Below are 22,210 nucleotides of genomic sequence, written 5' to 3' on the forward strand. Positions count from 1 at the left end.
GTGAGGTTTTATTTATTTTGAATAAATGTAAGCTTCCAAGGAGATGAAGGCCTAGGCTTGTTGGACGAAACTCACGAAGGAAGAAGAACAAAGAGGAAGTCCCATTAAAAAGATAATGGGTTACTATTTTCTAATAGTTAGGCCACACCCTAGATTGACCATAAACTTACTGGGGGCTCAGTGGGTCACTTAGGATTGGGCTGGTGATCATCCAACAGGGGCGTGCTAGGCTTATTTTTGCATATGGTAAATATTTTAATTTTTGTTGTATGATGTATTTGGAATGCGTTTATACTCAATCACTAAAATTTTATCATGCAAAATGTTATAAAGATGAGGTCTCGGTGACAACAAACTTGAACTCTCCCTTGGATGGTCCAAGTAAATATTTGGCCCAAAATGGAATTAATCGATGATTCCAAGCCTTCCATGCACGATAATGTAGTGTGGATGCTACTTCTACCCTTTTGTGGTCTCACGAGTCGTGGCACATTTCGGATAGAATAAAGCTATACTATTATTGTGAACAAATGGATATGCTCCTGTTTCATGTCTCACGAGTCGTGGGGGGCGACAGTTGAGATATTCATATAGTTGATGTATCAGGCCTAACGCTGAGTAATGTGATTTAGAAAAATATCTTAGGGATCTCATTAGATGAGAATGGTAATGGTTACCTCCTACAAAACTTTTTTCCTTGTGGGACATGGAGAATTGTGTTTGTGGATCCCAAGCCCACTAGAAAATAGTTTTCCGAAACCCCACTTGAGAGTGGTGGCCTTTTGAAGAAATAGTGGGAGCGGTTAATGACTAAAAGACCAAGTCTTAACTTGTATTTAATGTTAAAACCAATTGGCTAATTTCTTTACATTTTGAAGTAGATGTGTAAGAATCCATTAACCATGATTTTGGAGACAAACAAATTTAATGAAACGAACTATAATGATTGATTTAGAAATCTGAGGATTGTCCTCGATTTTGAGAATCAGACTTACATTCTGGATAAGTCTCTTTCTAGGACCTTGCCTAAGGGGTCCACATCTGAAGAACATGTGACATTTTAAGGTGGTACAAGGACAACCGAAAGGTCCACAGCATCGTACTGGCGTCGATGACAAACGATATCCAGAAACAGTACGATAAACACAATGATGTCGCGTCAATAATGCTCCGCATGAAAGATGTTTATGCAGCTCCAGATAGGCATATTTGATATGATACCACAAAAGCATTTTTTGGCACCAAGATGACTGAGGGATCCTCTGTGCAAGAGCATGGAATCAAGATAATTTTCCTCGTGGAAAAGCTTGAGGGTCTTCAAGCTGGGCTTGATAAATGACACAGACATTGACATGATCCACCAGTTACTTCCTCCCTCTTACGACCCATTAGTCCTCAACTACAACATGAATGGACTTGAGAAGACCATACACGAGTTGATTAATATGTTGGTCCAATACGAGGTAACATCCAAAAAGTCTGCACTGTCGGTTTTGGTCGGGGAGGCTTCGACCTCTCAAGCAAAAAGCAAGGGGGCTAGACGCTGGAAGAGGAAGAAGGATAAGGCCAAAGCCGTTGCAAGCGCTTTGAGCGCTCCTGTTACCCCAGTGGGGATGGGCAGAGGTAAAGGGAAGGTGGGTTCCAAGTAAATAAGGGCAAGTGATGTCTGTATGCATTGCTGGGAAAAAGGGTTATTGGAAGGGGAAGTGTCCCAAGCTCCTCTTCCAGTGTAGGTACATTTGTTATTGAGGTTAACATGATAACTAACTCTACTTCTTGGGTATTGGATACTGGCTGTGGAACTCACATTTGCAATGATTTGCAGGTGCTGGAAAGAAGCAGAAAGCTAAGTAGAGACGAGGTGGTCCTGAAGCTTGACGATGGCAAGGTTGATGTTGCTGAAGCTGTAGGGACAGTCTACTTAGTTGTTACTGATCAAGTTAGGATAGAACTGAAAATTTGCTATTATGTACCTAGCATGATCAAGAATATCATTTCCATTTCATTGTTGGATAATGTTAGTTTTGAGTTTATGATCAATAAAAATTATTTTTATTTGATGAAGAATGGTTCTTCACATCTGCTAGGCAAACTTCATAATGGTCTTTATATTCTCCAACAGCATGATTTCGTCATGACTACTTAAAACAAACGTAAAATAAAAAATTAAGAAAACGCACAGATCTGGCATGCCAGGCTAGGTCACATCTTTCAAGATAGGATTAAAAGGTTGGTAGACTCAAAAAGTCTAGAGATAGATGATTTGGATCACCTACCAGCCTGAGTCTTGTCTGAAAGGGAAGATGACCAAGAAGCCTTTTGTAGGATACAGTACGCTTGCCAGTTTTCTACTGGATTTGATTCATTCATACGTCTGTGGGCCATTGAATAGACAAGCCAGAGGTGGATTTTCCTACTTCATAATCTTTACTGATGATTACTCACAGTATGGTTATGTTTACCTAATGAGATACAAGTCTAAAACCTTTGGAAGGTTTAAAGAGTTCAGACTTGAAGCCGAAAACCAAACTGGTCGCAAAATTAAAACCTTTCAGCCGAACCGAAGTGGTGTGTATTTAATTGGAGAATTCTTAGATTACCTAAAAGAGAACGAAATTCTCTCTCAGTGGACTCTTCCTGGAATGCCAGAACTTAACGGTGTTTTTAAAGGAGAAACCGAGCCTTGTTGGACATGGTTCGATCCATGATGAGTTTTACCAAACTACTGTTATCCTTCTGGAGATATGCTCTTGAGGCGGCAACGAAGTTGTTGAACATGGCTCCTTCTAAGACCGTGGACCAAACGCCATATCAGATATGGCACGGTAAGCCTATGTCCTCCAAGTACTTGAGAGTGTGAGTAGCCCTGCATACATCAAGAGGAGAAGCGATGTCGGACATCGACAAGGGAAAATAGCTTGAGGCCATAAAATCCGAGATGGTTTCTATAAGTTCAAATAAGGTTTGGACCTTGGTAGACCCACCCAATGGTGTTAAACCTGTTGGGTGTAAATAGGTCTACAAACGTAAGCTTGGAGCTGACATGGAGGTTACTACCTTTACGGCCAGGCTTGTGGTGAAAGGGTATACTCAACGAATTGGGATCGATTTCGAGCAAACATATCCGCCTGTGGCCATGGGCAAGTCCATTTAGATTATGCTTGTCATAGCTATATGGTATGATTATGAAATATGACAGATAGACTTGAAAACAACTTTTCTTAATGGGTTCGTTGAGGAAGACATCTATATGGATCAGCCTTGAGGTTTCACATCTATTGGAGAAGAGGAGAAGGTCTGTCATCCCAAGGGTCTATCTATGGTCTCAAGAACGCTTCCCAAGCTAGAATATCCATTTTGATTAGGTTATACGGGGTTATGATTTCATCAAGAACGACTTTGACCTTTGTATAGACAAAAAGGTCAGTGGGAGCTCAGTTGCATTCCTTGTACTTTATGTGGATGACATCTTGCTCATTGGGAATAATGTTAGGATGTTAGGTGACACTAAAGTATGGTTGTCCACACGATTCTCCATGAAGGATTTGGGTGAGGTTTCCTACATCCTAGGCATCAAGATTATCCGGGATAGATCTAGAAAGATGTTAGAATGACCCAAACCTCGTATATTGGAAAAGTCTTGAAGTGGTTCAAGATGGAAAACTCCAAATGAGGATTCCTTCCTATGGGGCATGGGATAAGCTGTCCAAGAAGCAATCTCCTAAGATGATGAGGAGCTTAGAAAAATATTTGACATACCTTATGCTTCAGCATAAGCAGCATACAGTATGTTGTGCAGTGTACAAGTCCAAATGTCGATTTTGGTTTAAGCATAACGAACAGATATCAGGCATATGCCGGTGAAGCTCACTGGACTACGATCAAGACCATACTAAAGTACTTGAGAAGGATTAAAGATATGTTCTTGATTTTGGTGGTGGAGAGTTAATTCTGGAAGGCTACAGGCGACGCTAACTTCTAGTCTGATGAGGATGATGCCAAGTCTCAATCAGGGTATGTGTTCAAGCTCAATGGTCGTGTAGTGGCTTGGAAACCACAACGGTTCCCACCACTGAAGTTGAGTACAAAAGCTAAGTACATAGCGGATTCCACCACTGTAATATGTTTTGATAATTTCGGTGTAATTGTAGCATTGTTTATGAATAAAGTGAGTATTCATTATTTGGCAATTGTATTTGTTTTGCTCACTAATTATGTTTATATGCTTAATATTATAACAGAGCCCAAACCACATTGTACAACCTATGTAGTTGGGCTGCGCATTAGATGGTGGCCATGAAACCAACTTCTGATGGTTAGGTTTCAACTTTCCAAGTCAAGGACCTTGAGACTAGGCATCGAGAGTCCTATTAAGACTTGCAATAAAATTGCATTCATTGGATAAGTGTCATGTTTAATTGGCGACAGACATTTGACTTCTATACAATTTTAGTAGGTAGTTGACAAGGTTGTCAAGCCTACTGAACTGACTCGCGGGAAGTCGTCATATGGATGCCTTGGAGGCTTGGTTAGTGTGACTAGATCTTCCTGATTTTGATAGTACGGGATTAGTCCTCAGACTTGAGGAACCATGGCAGTTGCATGCATATAATGGTTGTATCTTGAATTTGATGAAACATGACCGTATCTTTGATGTGGTCATTACAAGTCTTGTTCAGTGCAATCAGAATATGTAGTAAGGACGGTGGGTTCCAAGATAAAATCTATCACCTATAAGTATATGACAGTCGAATCTTCTATGAACTCTAAGATGGTTTGGGCTCTTAAATTCTGTGGCCACAACGATTGGTTGCGTAGGGAATGGTTTCCTACGTCAACCAATAGAGCAAAAGCATCTCGTGTTATCGAGCATAGTCTCTAGTCCAGGATGGGAATCGACGAGCAATTCCATGCTCTAAACTTAGATTAGGAAATGGATGAAGGAAAAACTGTACTCGTAAATATTCACGCCAACATTCACCTTGTCTCTAGTGCCGTGGACCGTTGCTAGACGGCCACCCTTGGTGATGAAATTTTCAATTAATGGTTAATTGAAAATTAATTAATTAAATTTAATTTAATTAATCATTGTGTTGGATACAAATCCAAGTCTAGCTGATGTGAGCCTAAAGAGTCATACACAAATCACTATAAAACTGGTGGAATTAATTCGAGAAGAAATGAATTAATTTAATCTAATTAAATTAATTCAAGGAGAATATATAAATGATTGGATCATTTATTTGATAATTCATTTGATGGATGGCTCAAGAATTAATTAATTTTTGAGCTTAACACCTTTAAATTAATTGGATTAATTTATTAGGTTTGGCTTAATTAATTGATTGGATCAATTAATTAGTATTTGGGGTTGGATTTATTTAATTGGATTAAATGAATTATTGGACTTAATTGGGTTAACATTAATTTAATTAATTATTTTCTAATGAACAACTTAGAGGAATTCTAGTATGAATTCTCAAGTAAACAAAATGGAAGAACATAAAGGGAACAAGACACGTTGCTGCATATCTATAGAAACAAAAAGGTAAAGTTTCATATTATGTTTCTATGTTTTTTGTTTCATCCTCTAGTCACATGTCTAGCATGTTTATATGTTTGCTATTATGCATTTGGCAAACACCAAACACCCGAAAATTTCAAAGGGAACACCCATTTGAATTGATTTTTTTTTATTTCACGCTTCCATCGCATTCCCGGGCCATACCAATTCTTTCAGCCTAATGGCGATACTTTATTCTTGTGAAGTGGGTCATGAGTTTTAGAGCTGTCAATGGATAGACGAGAAAAAAAACTCATGCCCAGACCCCGACGTATATTATTGGGCCAAGACCCACTAAAAAAATTATATTTTGGGTCTGGGTTGGAGTCTACCAATTAATATCATGGGTTTTTATACCTAACTTGGACCTTAAATGTCACATTGTTATTACAAATATCAAATGTTGACTTATCAATTATCTTATCGGGATAATTATGAGTTTGTTAGGATAATTTGAATGTGATCATGGAGGGGGTATCACATTTGGGTGGTATCGGAGCAGGTCTATGTTTATAGGGTGAAATGTGGACTGTGAGATGCATCTAGTGATTGAAGGATGATTTTTTATGAGGCACATGCTGACCCAGTTATTAGGAAGGGTGAGTCGATAGAATCAATAAAGGACACGATTGTACCTGCAACGTTGGGTGTAGTAAATATAGAGTTATAATATGTTCCAAATGATTTGGGCTAAATCTACATACAGATACTATAGCAATGGACTTGATGAAATTTGATGTAAAATTAATGTGTGACAGATTTATTAATGTAAAATAAAGTGTTATGACTGCTTTAAAAGGAAGTGGTAATAGAATCCATATTGTAAACCAAAAGTAGTAATTGTGGGAGATCGGTAAGTGATGCCACTTTGTGCAATATCGACCATAGAGGTGAAATGATTGATGTTAGGAGGGTGTGAAGCTTATTTGGTTAATATAGTAGATACCAAAAGGACTAGTCTAAGATTGGAAGAAATTTCCTTAGCAAGAGATTTTTCTGAAGTTTACCTAATGATTTATCAAGTTCTCCATAACAAAGTGAAGCGGATTTTACTATAGGAACTTTTGTCAATATAGAATAATAATAGTTAAAAAGACAAAGAAAGATTGTTGGAATTTATCAGAGCGTGTACTTCATAGTGAGGAGCACTAAAGTTGTTTGTGGAAAATAAAGATATTATATGGGTTGTGTATATATATATATATATATATATATATATATATTAATTATCACCAATTGATAGAGTGGCGGTGACAATAAATAAAGGCCGATGTGAGGTTTGGTTACCAGCAATTGAGGAGGGTAGAGAATGATATACCTAAAATAGGATTTTGCACTCGTTATTATCCTTGTGAGTTTTAGTAATGCCATTGGATTAAGAAATTCATAGATAACGTTCTTTGATGAATCACATATTTTAAGAGTATTTTGGTCAATTAGTGATAATTTTATGGATGACATCTTTGTGTGTTCGAGGAATAGAGAAGTGCAGGAATAACATCTAAAAATAGTGTTACAGATCTTGGAAGAGAAAGCATAGTACAGTAAGCTAAGTGTTCTAGGACATGTGATATCTGACATTGGGTTGTACCCGACTCTATAAGGGTGAAAGTTAGGGAATGGAGAATATCAATGAAAGTGATTAGAGCTTAGAGTTTCTTAGGACTGCATTGGGTACTATAAAAGATTTCTTGAGGGTATGTGGTGTATATAGATGCTTCGGAATAATATTTTGGGTGTGTAATAATTGCAAATTAGCAAGGGACACATGGTGTAAAAAGTAATAACAATTGTACATGTATTTAAGATTAGAGATAGCATTGTATGGGGAAAGATTTTAGATCTTAACTAACTAAGAGAGTTTCAAATATATTCTGATACATATAGAGTTGAACTTGAGACCAATGAGGTGTGTAGAATTATTTAAGGTCTATGATTGTACTATTGTATCTTTGTGAGGAAGCAAATAATAGTAGTGGATGCCATGAGTCGGCAGAATTCAATTAACTTTTAGTTAATTTGGGAAGTCTTAATGTCATATTGTTATTACAAATACAAATGAATGTGAAGTTAGAATTGATCATGTAGCGGGTTTGTTAGTAACTTTTCAATTTAAGTCATATACTATTTTGGCTATTCTAGGATAAGATCTTTGTAATTGAGGTATAAGTTGACAACTGAATCAGAGTAGAGGCTTAAAGATTTCAATTATTTTGGGATCTTTGAATTTGTTCAGCATTGAAATGTGATGAGTCAATATTTGGTAACAGACAGCCACAAGGGTTAGTACTAAGGAGAGAAATTATGTCATTGATCTTGATGTGGTAGTTTCCTTTAGGTTGTGACAATATTAAATTTTGGATTTTTGATATTAGTTCTTAATTTGATAAGGAGTTTTGGAGATATATTATATTTTATACATGCAAAGGGACTTATGGAACAAGCGTGGTATTGCCTGTTTGACAAAGTTAATACTAGTAACCAGTAATTGTGATTTTCAATCTGCAAGTGGTGTCTTGCGAGTTACTGATTATCAATTAGTCTTATGCTATATTGTTGGAATGGCTTAAGAGATGATTTTAACTTGTGTATTGTCCATTAGATTTATGAGATGACTTGTGGGTACTCCATAAAATTTGTAATGCAAATATATCGGAGAAATAATTAGGTTTAGGGATGATAATTTTGGTGAAATTATATTGATGAAATTTAAGAAAAAGAACTGTTGATTTCAAAACTAATCAATAGAGTCTTTATTAGTGGATAAGTATTGGGCATGAGAAAGAAAATGACGTAGTGGGTTTAGTTGCATACAACTTATTATTATACATTAGAGCAAGATTTGTACAGTTGGATAATATGTTGTATTGGTTGCTCTTATGTGCTGGAACCAAGATATCGAAACTTGATAGTTGGTTGACTCTTTTCTTATTAAGAATACTAGAGAAGATAAACCAAAATAAGATGCCCAATTTTTCAACAAGGACTAATGGAGTGATTAGTGGATGAGAAGCGAGATTGTGTATCTTAAGTGATTGTTCTGGGAAAACTCCAATGTACCATATGCGATACGTCCTAGTATAATAGAAATGTCTCATAATTCAAGACCTTACTACTGGTGGAAGATGATGGAAAATGATGTAGCGGAATTTGTGTTTAAATGCTAAATTTATAAGCAAGTGAAGACAAAAGATCAAGTGTCAATAGATAAGTTCAACCTTTATCTATACCGAAATGGATATGGAAAAATATCACTATGGATTTTTTCAATGAGTTACCACATAAGTCTAGGAAGCATGATACCATTTAGGTAATTGTGGATAGACTGACTAAGTCAACTCATTTCTTACTTATACACCGACATGATACTTTGGATAAATTAGTTGAGTTATATTTGAGAAATTGTAAGATTTCACGATTTTTTCTATTTCTACAGTATCTAATAGAGATCCTCGATTTACTTCATATTTTTGGAAAAGCTTATATTTTAGTACAACATTTCATCCTCAAATCATGAGGCAGTCGAAAACAACAATTCATATATTAGAAGATAATTTGAGAACTGGTGTAAGTAAGATTAGGGAAATTGGGATGATTAGCTACCACAGATGAAATATGAAATAGGTGAAAAAGTTTTCTTAAGTATCTTCATGAATAGAAATACTAAGATTTGATAACTATGTTATGATAGTACTAATTTAATCCTATACATGATTTGCGTGAGTCGAAAATAGGAATTTTAGGGAACTCAACATATGTAGAAGAGCCAATAGAAATTCTGGATAGAACAGTAAAGAAATTGACAAATAAAGAATACTAAAATAGTGAAATCAAAGTGGAGTCATCAGTTTCCAAAGGAATCTAAAGCTAACCGATTAAGTTGGAGAAAAAGCAGCAGAAAATAATATGTCCGATCAGCCTCTGTAAATCGTGATTTTCTTGAGATATACAGGTCAAAATTTAGTGATTCTTGCTTCGGTGTAATCCTTAGGATGTCTAATAAAACTTTGTGGTTTTGAGACAAAGCTGAATCATTCGTTTTAAATGGTAAATTAGAGATTACTTTCTGTTGCTCTATTTCTATGGGTAAATCTGATAATCTGTATTGAAAGCCTTATAACCTAAGATGTAATGCTTCAATCTGTATGATTCTTTCATAAAATGAAACTAGGCACGCATGAGATTATATTCGTAATATATGCTGATTTTTGGAAGAGTATATGATTTTTTTTAGAGAATTTTAAAGTAGTAGATTTGAATCTGTTTCTGTTTAAACCAGGTTGTAATAAACTTAAACAACTAATTATATATAAATCAAATTGGTGTGATTCTTGTTGTAAATGAAACTAGAGAAAAATTTATAAGTTGAAAACAATTTTGTTGTCTGAGAAAAATTTATAAGTTGTAACGGAGATTCTGTCAAGAAGAATCAAGTAGATGACAAAGATAGATTTAATAAAATTAATTCCTATGATTTAAAATACAAATCATACACCATTGGAAAGCTTATTATGTCTAGTTTATTATACTAAATCAGTTTTTGAAGCCAACGATTATAATTAAGTTATTATTTAATTAGGGAGCAACGCTCATACTATAAAGATTACAAATTCAAGGGCGGTAAGAATAATTTTTAAAAATATAAACACTGATTTTGATATATCAAGATATATACTGATAGAAAGATAATAAAGTCTACTTTATGTGAAAGAAAACAAAATAAAGATATGAATCTTATAAAAGGAGATATTCAGAGATTAGTGAGATGTGTATGGATATGATCTAATGCTTTATGAAAAAAATATAATGTTATAGATTCATTAATTATACATTTTATAATTCTTTATAGGACACGAAAACGACGTTCAAGATTGCACACATCATTCTACTATTTAAATAGTTGGAAAAAGTGAGGTAAGTATAATAAATTGGATCTATGTATATGTATCTACTTCTCTATTTGTGAACTTGATCAAAACTTATTATCTGCTCACATGAAATGGTTGTTATATGTTTTGTTTATGGTTGTGTGATACATATGGTGAATAAAGTTGAATTATGGAGCTGATTGTAACATAATTCTAATTGATTAGTTTCGTTATCAAATGAAAATGAATGATGGAGTTATTGTTAATGATTGTAACACGTTTCTATTTGATGACTGACTGGGATCAAATTGTGAAGATGTCAATATGCAGATGATATACGGAGATGAGTGTCGAATGGAGTTGATAAAACATAAATGATTTATTGAGATAAAAAAAATGACTTACCTATCTTGGGCATATTCAGTGGTTTGCGATAATGTGATAGGATGTGATTGATGACAAATTGTGTGCCGTCATGATGAAGCAATATATGATATGAGAAAAATAAATATATAGCTAGGTAACATGGCGCTAAAAGTACAAGGGTATTTCGGGTAGCCAGAAATATCCCGTGCTGTTAGCTACACACTACGTTGGTGTGGCGGTGCCAAATTCGGTGTGATATTCTGTGTTGGGATTGCTACACACTTGGTCAATATGGGATATCACATTTGATAGGTACTCTGTGCTGATAATTAACATTGATTTGAGAGCCGACAAAATCATTAAATATGATTCAATTAGGTTAAACGAGAAGAAAATAATTAATAATTAAGATAATTAAACTTCAATGATGTATAAATCATGTTGTGGATGGTGTTTGATTCTAATATTGATTTCCTGTGATTATTGACATTATTACTTTACGATTTCACGAAATTGTGTAACATAAATTGATTGATGGGTGTCATGAAATTAGTGTCTTGTGATCATATAACAAATATTAGTTGATTGTAGTCGAGGAATGAAATTGGTGGATTTACTATGTGATCATATAACAAATAGCGAGGTGTCACATTGTGGGTCCCCATTTCCCATCTCCCATATGCTTATTAAATTCCCAATTGTACAATAAAGACGTGTCTTGAAAAATATCTCCCATATTTGGAGTCTCCCAATACCCTTTCCAAAGTCGTGTTTTAGGCATTCACCAAGGGAGATTCGAAGGAGATTCCCGGGAATTATCCTTTCCCAAATCCTTATTCCCTTTTCAAAAATTACTATTCTATTAAAGGTCATATCTCACAATTACCCAAACATATTTATATTTCTCTTTTATATAACATTTTAAATTTTTAAATAAAATAATTATTTAATATAATATGAAAGTCAGATAAAAAGAATATTATTTTAAAATCTCATTATCCCCATTTATAAATAAAAAAAAAAGATTACATGCAATATTATTTTTATATTAGTTTAACCTTTTTGAAAAAGTCAGTCATTTAACAAGATCAAGACGTGCGGTTTAAGCTTTTACATGAGTCAGTCATTTGGCATGATTCAGACATGCATAAAACGTTCGCTTGTTTTTGTCCTTGATTAGTTTTCCGTCACACATCCAAGAAAAATTCTTATTCGAATCAGATGCGACAGGGCTGAACTAATTATATAACAAGTGTAATATACTTACCGTGTGATTAGTGTATAATAAAGTGATCAATCAATTAAAAAATATATCACACTTGCTAAGTGATTGATTTGATTTGATCAAATTTAATTTAGATAAAAAATTTCTGCCCTCCAAATATTTTTATATCTACGTCACAATTGAATTTGACACATGCTTCAATAACATTAATTAGTTAAAAGAAATAAAGATATATATATATATATATATGTACTAATTGCTTGCACTTAATTTTTCCTCCAAAGTTTTTGAATAATTAGGGGGGGCGAAAAGGTCAAATTGGTGGGGGGCTGTTAGTCAGAAACACGACTATAGTTAAAGCGAATATGCTGCGAATTTTCTCTTCCTCCAAAGGCGCTTTTTATACCTTTTTCTAACAACCGCTTCATCACGCCAAGCATATGTTGCCCAAATATTCTGATCTTTTCCCATTAAAACCCCACCTACTTCACTTCACATCACACTCTCCCCTACCCCCCACCCCCACCCCCCATTCATTCCCTTCATTCACACACACAACAGCACTCACGTTTCTGTTGCAGTTTTTTCATTTCAATTTGCATTTCTGTGACTGTGATTGTGTGGGTGAGTGTGTGTGCGTGTGTGTTGGTGCTGTGCGATGAAGTTTGGGAAGAGATTGAAACAGCAAATCGAGCAGAGTTTGCCGGAGTGGCGGGACAAGTTTCTGTCGTACAAGGAGCTGAAGAAGCTCGTGAAATTGATTTCCACGGCGGCGACGTTAGGGAGGTCCATGGAGGACGGCGTGGCGGAGGCGGAGTTCATTTACCTTTTGAATCATGAGATAGAGAAATTCAATGCCTTCTTCATGGAGAACGAAGAGGATTTCATTATTCGACATAAGGTCAGTGAACTTTTTCATTGATCATAACTCAATTTGCTTCTAGTAGTTCTTAATTAGTTGTGGGTGAAGACAATTAATTTCGTGGTCTTTTGTTTCCTAAATTAAAGGGGATAAATATCTACGTACTGGACGAAATTTAAGCTCATAATTATATATTTGCTCATGAGACTCCCGTTAACATTAGACTGAAAACCTCATCGATACTAGGTGCGCGTGTTGTGAGTGAAGCAAACATGTGATCAACATGCTTTATTCTTACAATTTGGGAGAAAATTTTGTAGATAATAAGTTGTTTGTTTTTCATAGGTGCATGCGACTTTAAGTCGGAATGATACGTAATGAGATTTTATTTGCACTCTGTTCATGCACTCTGTTCATATACGAAAAACATTATTAGTTTGTTAGAACATATACTTTATATATGATGATAAGCCTTTTTGTGTTGAATAGCTGCATGTGACTAACATTACGTTAGTCTGTTTCTTACATTCTTTTTAATCTAAAAAAGGATCATAGTTTAGTAGAAATATGTCCGGTAAAAAAGTTAATGAGTTTTCTGTTGTATAGATACATGTGATGTGACTTTAAGTCAAATAGACATGTAGGTAAGAGATTAATTTATCATTGTACTATATGTGTGTGATTATAAGTCAAATAGTAAGTGATTATAGTATTTGTCGCAAAAGAATCATCAATCAACTCATCAGAAGAAAAGGGCATATAAATGATAGGTTTGTTGTTTCTTCAAAGTGAGAGTGATGTATTTTTTTTTTTTTTCAACATAATTGAGTTTTCTATCTGACTGTAAGTCAAATGCGCATGTAAAAAATCAGTTTGTCATCGTGATATAAGGTGCGTGTGATAATAAATCAAATGACATCATATAAATAAGACTAGCGTAGAACTCATGCTATGCACAGTTATATAATTTTTTATTTTTTTAAGATATAATGTAATAGTTTTGAATTTTTTATTTATCTTGATTATTATTGAAAATTATATTTTTCTAAACATACAATATATTCTACAAAACCGAAATTTGTATTTTATAAGGATTACATTTTATAAATTATTGCATTCTATTAAATATATAGATCACTTTTTCTTTTTATACAAATATTCAACTTTATAGAAAAATATAAAAATATATCATTTTTATAAATCACCCTTCATTAGAATCTATACTAAAGTACATAAATCTAAAACGATTTTAATTTTTAAAAAATAAAATAAAATAGAAAGCAAGAATAAAGACTTACTCTTAATAAGTTATAAGAAAGATAACTGAAAGCTAAAAAAGAAAATAAAGAAAGATGGACCATAAAAAATAATTTTAAAATCTCAATATCATTTCAACAATTTGAATAAGAAAAGATACGGAGTACATTATCATGAAATGAGAAAATAAAATGGCTAAATTAAATAAAATCATAAATATAACAACATTATCAGCGGCTATAAGAGAATAAAATGACTTTCATTAAGATTTTATTAAATAAACATTTTGTAAACATACAATAAATTACATATATTCTATACATGTAAAGACAAAATATGATTGTAGATTTAGTTTAATTAAATTTAAATAGTCCTAGAAACAAATTATATCTAAATTAAAATCTGGTGATGCGTTCCATCTTGTAAAACATCATCTGAATAATAATAATAATAATAATAATAACTATAAAAAGAAGTTTGATGAAACAGAACAAAATGAAACTATTAAGTAGAGTCATACAGATAAGTATTAGATAAAGTATGTACTTATTAGTATTACATGAATTTGCTCCATTTTGTTGCAAAACAAAAACAAAACAGACAAGAAAACTGAAAAAGAACAAAAAAACTAAAACTATAAAATAAAAGATTAATGGATGAACCTCTAATACATATAAAAAAAATGATGTATAAGAAATACAAAGGTGTAAATATTAAAAAATAAATAAAAATTAAATGATAGTTCCAATAGAATTATAAAAATTAATACTAAATGAAATACGTATCTATTAGCACTAAATGAATTTGCTCTTTTTTGTTGTAAACCGAAAACAAAACAGACAAAAAATCTGAAAAAAAAAAAAAACAAAACTAGTTAAACTATAAAATAAAAATTTAATATATAAAAAAATGGTTTATAAAAAATACAAAGGACAATTATTTAAACAATAATAAAAATTAAATAATAGTTTGAGTAGAGTTATACAAATAAATATTAAATAAAATATATGTTGATCAACACTATATAAATCTAGTCATCATTGTAGACAAATAAAATACAAAAAAAAATTTGAAATAGATATTTTAATAGATGTAATTATAATATATATATATATAAAAGATATTAAAAAAGGAAGTTACTTAAATAAAATAAAATATAAATATCAAATTAAGTAGAATCATGCAAATAAATATTAAATAAAATATGTACCTGTTAGTACTAAATGAATTTGTTCTGTTTTGTTGAAAAACAAAAATAAAACAGAAAAATCTAAAAAAGAACAAAAAAAATAAACTATAAAATAAAATTTTAATGGATGAAACTATAATATATTAAAAAATTAGAGTATAAAAATATTTAAACAGGAAAAAAAATGAATTGGTAATTTGAGTAGAATTATACAAATTAATACTAAACGAAATATGTATCTATTAGTACTAATTTATAAATGAATCTATTCCTTTTTGTTGCAAAACAAAAACAAAATAGATAAAAAAAATCTGAAAAAAGAACAAAAGAAATCAACTATAAAATAAAATTTTAATGGATGAAATCATAGTATATAAAAAAGTAATTTATAAAAAACATAAAGAGGTAAATATTTAAATAAAAATAAAAAATTAAATCGTATTTTGAGTAGAACTAAACAACTAAATTTGTTTATCTTTTTTTAAGAGAATTAAAAATATAAAATCTGAAAGAACAACAAAATTATATAAATAAATTTTAAAAGCAAAATATGTACTTATTAACTCGAAGTAAATGTAAAATAACACTAAACGACAAGTAAACTAGAATTATACAAATAAGTTCTAAAATTTAATCGAAAAACATAAGAAAAGGATAGAGATTGCTAATTCAATAGCTTTCATGCCTCATTAAAAAAAAGATATAAAAACTAAAATCATATAACTTATTAAGAGATGGAACTTATTAATTATATAACTTCAATGATCATTAACAAAATAAATTAAAATAATATCATGAGAAAATATAAGACATCACTTCCACCATAGAAGAGTAATGACGAATAAGTGTAGAGAGTGTTAAGTTTTGAAATCGTTTAATTGAGAATAAAATATTTATTATTGAGCCTATTGAATAAATAAAGAGATACAGAGATATTTAAATACAAATATGATGAAAGTCACTATCATTAGTAGCCGAAAATTTTGATTTGGATACACACAAATAATATATATTTGAAATTTTTTTGATTTGCTTTGAATATTTTAGAGTTTATAAATATAATTTAATTATTAAAATAAACTCATATAAAATAGATATGTATTGAATAATATAAAATAAAACTTAATATTAACATATAAAATTATAAAACATAAATACAAATTCAATTAGAATTTTAGCGTTGGAGATAAAATTGAGATATATATATAAAATAAATATTTAATATATTTTAACATATATGATATTTCTAAAAAATAAGATTTTTTCTTGTCAATTAAAAGATTCAATTATAATCTTGAAGATAAAATTTCATAAATGCAAAATAAATATCTAATCTATTTAAAATAGGTGGTGTTTCTAATCAATATTTTATTGATAATTAAAAATTTTGTTATAATATTGAAGATAAGAATTCGGATAAATACAAAATAAATAATTAAGATATTTAAAATAGATCATGTTTCTAACCATTTTGACAATTAAAAAATTCAATTATAATCCTGGAGATAAGATTTTGGATAAATGCAAAATAAATATTTAATATATTTGAGTAGATGATGTTTCTAACTAAAAAATTCAAAAACGCCAAAAATTAGTATTTGGTCAAAATTGAACTAAATTGGTCAAATTTTGTTCTGCTATATATAGATAGATAGATAAATATGAGCTTGTTAATCGAATTTTTTTGTTGGCCTAGTTGAGATTTCTCTCCTTTCATACTAATTGAAGTTAACATTTTCTTCTTTCATAAAATATCACTTGTTGAAACAAAAAATATAAATTATTACACAAATATTTCCTACTAATTAGTCACAAATTACTACATAGATTAAAATGTTTATGTTGTGACGAACATGGGGTGCAGGAATTGCAACAGAAAATGGAAGAAGTGATAGATAAATGGGGGCCAAATGGGAGTCAGCCATCAGAGATGGAATACAAAGAGGAGATGGCAAAGATTAGAAAAGTCATTGTCAATTTCCATGGTGAAATGGTCCTTCTCATGAATTACAGCAATATTAACTACACAGGTACTTTTATTTTCTTCTCTTCTCTGTTATTCAATTTTTTAAAATTCTTCACATATATCAAGATCATGGTAAAATTAAATTCCACCAACGAAAAATGTGATTTTTGTATAATATAATTATAAAATAATTAATTTTTATTTGAATACATTTGAAAAGGATAGATGTCCCTTTTTTTTTTGGTTTTTTAAGGATGGATGTCTTGTTATTTATACAGTGAACATTTTGAAAAATTACATTATAAAATAACTAACGGGAAATTTATAGAACACTTTTGGGTACAACTCAAAGATGATGCCTTCACCAATATTACATTCAGATGAGACAAAATATCATACTTTTTTTTTTTTTACATCTTTTTACCTACCAATGGGCATATTGGTAAAATGAGTCCCTTTGTCATGAATTTAAAGTAAAAATTAATTTTCTAAAAAGTTATTCTGATCTAATGAATTACTTGCATAAATTAATATACTCTCAATTACGTCCTGTTTGGTCGTACAACTGAACAAACCTTCGTTTCGACTTCACATGGTATAATCGCTTCAGGTCAAATTGTGCCTAAATCATTTTTCCAGTTTATTAGAAAATAATAATAATAATAATGATAAAAGTAGCCACGAAGGTCAGGAACTGACTAAAATACCCTAAGAAATTTCAGGGTTGGCCAAAATCCTCAAGAAGTACGACAAGAGAACAGGCGGAGTTCTGCGGCTGCCATTCATCCAGAAAGTCTTGGAACAGCCATTTTTCACGACGGATCTAATCTCGAAGCTCATCAAGGAGTGCGAAACCACCATCAACTCCATGCTGCCGCCGTCGGAATCCGCCCGAATATTCCACGCCGAAAGGGATCATCAGGCGGTGCCCGGAGAGGGAATATTCCGGAACACGGTGGCGGCACTTCTGACATGCAGGAGATGAGAAGGGGCAGCTCTACGTACGGCCACTTCTCTCTGCCGCCGCTCAACTTGCCTGATTTTGAAGTCATACAGTCTTTGCAAGTTATTTTCCCTATACAAATCCCATGACCAAAATTATTACATGTGTTGTGAAATCAATACAACCCCAAAAATTTATATCAATCGGATCTCCACTGTAAAAATATTATATTATGCCTTATTAATAGTAGATCTTATTATATACTTTATCTCCTATAAGTGAAAATTTTTTGTATTTTTAATTTATATATAAAAAAAGGATTAATATACTTTTGGTCCCTATATTTTACCACTAGACTGATTTAGCTTCCTATATTTTTGAAATATGATTTTGGTCTTTTATTTTACAAATTATTAAGTATTTTTGTCTAATTGTTAAAATCGAGTTTAAAACTAATGGTGCTAGAAAGCATGGCTGACCGTACAATATGGTGCATATCTGGCATTTTTTACGTGGTCAGGTCGTGAAAAACATGGCCAACAGGTAAACTAAAAAATGATCAAGAGCAAACAAGCATCTCAACATGGTGGACGCCGTCGTCCGTCGGCCTACGTGCTCCTCGACTTTCTTGATAATTGGCAACTTCATTTTAAGTTGGGAATAATATTTCCGCACCCATGGATTCTATATAGTATATATTTCTTTTGGCTAATGAAAAAATTACATCAATTTTGAATTAGAACATGGAGAAATCACAATCTCAAAAGCATCACCACGCCGTCGGGCTCGCGGCAGTGATTTCCCTACTTATTCTAGAGGAAGAGCGGAAGCATGGCGGTGGAGCACTCTTCATCGGCAGAAATTAGTATTTTCACGTCAAGATACGCCAGAACCTCTGAAAGCATAAAAAATCACGAACTAGAATGAGTACTTTTTGACATTACAGAAACATAAAATAAATAACTACTTCCACTTTCAAGTCGAATTGCATTTTTGGTACAACACTTTAGGCCATTTTGCAATCCTAGCATCATGCTTCGTCAGCTTGATAAAGAACAATACCATATAAACGAAAAACTGTATGAAATTAGGTATCACCATTAACTTTTTGACGAAATTGACATGTGAGTCACATGTGGTTGCTAAGTCACGACTGTTGGGAAGTTAAAAACACAGCATTGAGTGTTGGAGGGAAAATAACGACTATGAGGCTTTTTCTATATTTGCGTGTGTGATTTTGAGCATATTTTAATTCATTTTATTTTTTTTCTCCCCAAATTTTTGTATTTCCAACTTTGTCATTGCAATGACTTCCTCTCTAATTTTTTTTTAAACTATGCATTAATTATATAAGCACCTGACTAATGTATATAGATTTTTATTTAATTTTTTTTATTAATATCGACAAATTCGATGAAGTTTAAGTAATTGATGGATTTATTTATTGGACGTAAATAAACATCAAGGGTACTAAATATAATTTTTCAAACCACGTGAGGTTTACATATAATTACAACATACCTCAGGGAAGAGCAGTGTAAATTATTCCTTAATCTAAAAGAATTTGTTAAGATCTTAAAATAAGTTGACAATTTCTTTTTTTTTTTTTAAAGAGCGTATAAGCTTCTAACATTTTATGTGTTGGCTTATAAGATCTTTTCTTAAAAACTTTACCAAACACATTGAAGTATGGTTTAAGCTGTCAAACATATCCACAAGGCCCACCAAGGCTTAACAAGTCATCCTTCATTCAAATGAAGGCCCGGATCCTATTCATCCTTAGTCATCAGGTATGATCGACACGTGACAAGATCCTAGGCTGCCACTAGGTGTCATCCATACATTCGGAGAAGTATATAAATCCCTCCTTTATGAAGATTTTAGGTATCTTAACCACCTTATTTGTTATCTTTATGCTTCGAATTATAGACCTTTGACCCACATAACTAACTTGATCATCAGAGTGTTTACGTCCGGATCCAGCCGGCACCTCCGTGCCTTGTAAAAATCTCAAGCTTATTTCCCTGCAACCTGTAGCTAGTGTGCAATCGGACAACCCATGATCGTATGTATTGCAACCAAGTCCATCATTTTGGTACTGTCTATAGAAAATAATCCAAAGATTTCATGATTAATTGAGGTGCGAATGGAGGATGATTAGTTGAGGCTAGATGAAGAACTAGGTAGTTCAAACACTCGATGGGAAAAGAGGTCGTACTGATAGCTGTGGGAGTGACAAGACCAGGTCAGGATACTTTGGTTCGTCTCACTCAAAGGAAGTTGAAAAAGTATTGATGTCAATGGAATTTAAGGAGTCCTTACAGAGTGTGAGGGATCATGAGCAATTCAGAAATAACCCAGTGCCACCTAGGCGGTTCTTCAAGTAAGAAGATCACGAAATGACAATAAAGAGAATCTGACGGTTAAAAAAATGTAATAGAAAGAGAATTGAACCCGTGAATCAGAGTACTAGCCAATAGAGTAAGAGATCTCGCAGTCATCAACATTCCCACCATATGAAAGAAGGCTCACTCTTTATGACGGAGAAACTATAGAGCTTTCCTCCCATGGCTCCAAGGTGCTAGACTTGCCGAAGTATGATGGGAATAAAGATCCCCAGGAACATGTAACATCTTTTGAGCACATAATGCACTTATATAGGTTTTCGGATGCCATGAATCCTCAGATTTTCATAACGACTCTATAGGGGCGGGCTCAAGAATGGTTTACTTCATTGCTTGGAGCTACAGTGATTTTGTACAAGCAATTAGTTAGAAAGTTCTTGTACCAGTTTGCCAACAAAAGAAGAGCAAAAAGTTCTACCATATACTTATTCACTATCAAACAGATGAAAGAAGTGGATTGGCCCAGAAGCGCAAAAAATTAAAAATTTAATGATTCAAAGAATAAAAATACCGATCAAGGGATATAACCTTGATCTTTCTCGGCAGTTCGGTGTATAATAAAAATACAAAGGCTAAGAATCACAAGAAAAACGAGATGCAAATATTAAAACCTCGAATTTACCTTTATAAGTTTTCTTGCACGACTACAAGCATGATTCCTCGTCTTCAGACCCATTCAAGGATGAGATCTCGATGATGAGTTCCTCTAAAGTCGTCCACCCTCCCACTAATAGGACGTGGTCTCCTCGTGCTAGCAAGAATGACCACGGAAGAGTAGAGATCAAAATAACCGCTATCAATAAACGTATTTGATTTCTTTCATTTTTCTTTGATTTCTAGACCAAGAGAAGAACTAAGAATATTGAGAGAATAAGAGAAAGAGAGAGACGAATTTTGAGAGGTATAGAGATTAGTGTGTGTTGTGTGTGTGGCTAGGTTAGATGTAGGTATATATATGACCTAGTCATACATATACATGGTGTTCTAACCTAGACTCCTAAACAACCATCCTAACCCTAGCAACCCCTCATGCATGAATTTTCCTCAAGAAAATCAACCAACACTCTCCAAAAAAATCCTCCTTGACCTAGCCAAGAACTAACCAAGGCCTTGGGTTTGTATTTAATGGACCGGGCTTGATGAATTAAAATTAAGTCAAGCCCACGTCTAATGGACTTTAACTAAATCTAATTTAATTACAAGCCCAACATTAAACTCCTCATCTTTTAATCTAATTAAAATGTCAAAGCCCATGCTCTCTCTTTCAATTTCGAACCAAACCCAATAAAATTAATCTAATTAATTTTAATGGCTAACTTAATATTTCATTAATCTAATTAATTAAATTTCAACCATTTAATGGATTAGTCTAAATAAATAATTCAGTAATTTATTCTATTCAAGAATTAATTTAATCCAATTAAATTAATCAAACTCTTTTAGAAACATGACTGCATAGACGACCTACATCTCCTGCCGAAGAAACACGACTGCAATACTTAGTGCAAGTCTCTATAGGACCCTCAATGCCTTGTCTCGAGGTCCTCAACTTGGAACGTTTCAGAC

The 22,210-nt window shown here is 32.6% G+C and overlaps 1 pseudogene across 1 annotated transcript; it reads left to right on the forward strand.

Annotated features, from left to right (window-relative positions):
- Window positions 1-12,479: 12,479 nt before the first annotated feature.
- On the forward strand, window positions 12,480-18,507 carry LOC105173305 (SPX domain-containing protein 3-like; annotated as a pseudogene). The gene is made up of 3 exons (XR_016062739.1): window positions 12,480-12,923; window positions 17,195-17,360; window positions 18,019-18,507. The product of XR_016062739.1 is annotated as an SPX domain-containing protein 3-like (transcript).
- Window positions 18,508-22,210: the final 3,703 nt, after the last annotated feature.

This window comes from Sesamum indicum, linkage group LG11 (genome assembly GCF_026168435.1).
Source record: "Sesamum indicum cultivar Baizhima isolate 11 linkage group LG11, ASM2616843v1, whole genome shotgun sequence".
In the NCBI taxonomy this organism is placed as follows: domain Eukaryota; kingdom Viridiplantae; phylum Streptophyta; class Magnoliopsida; order Lamiales; family Pedaliaceae; genus Sesamum; species Sesamum indicum.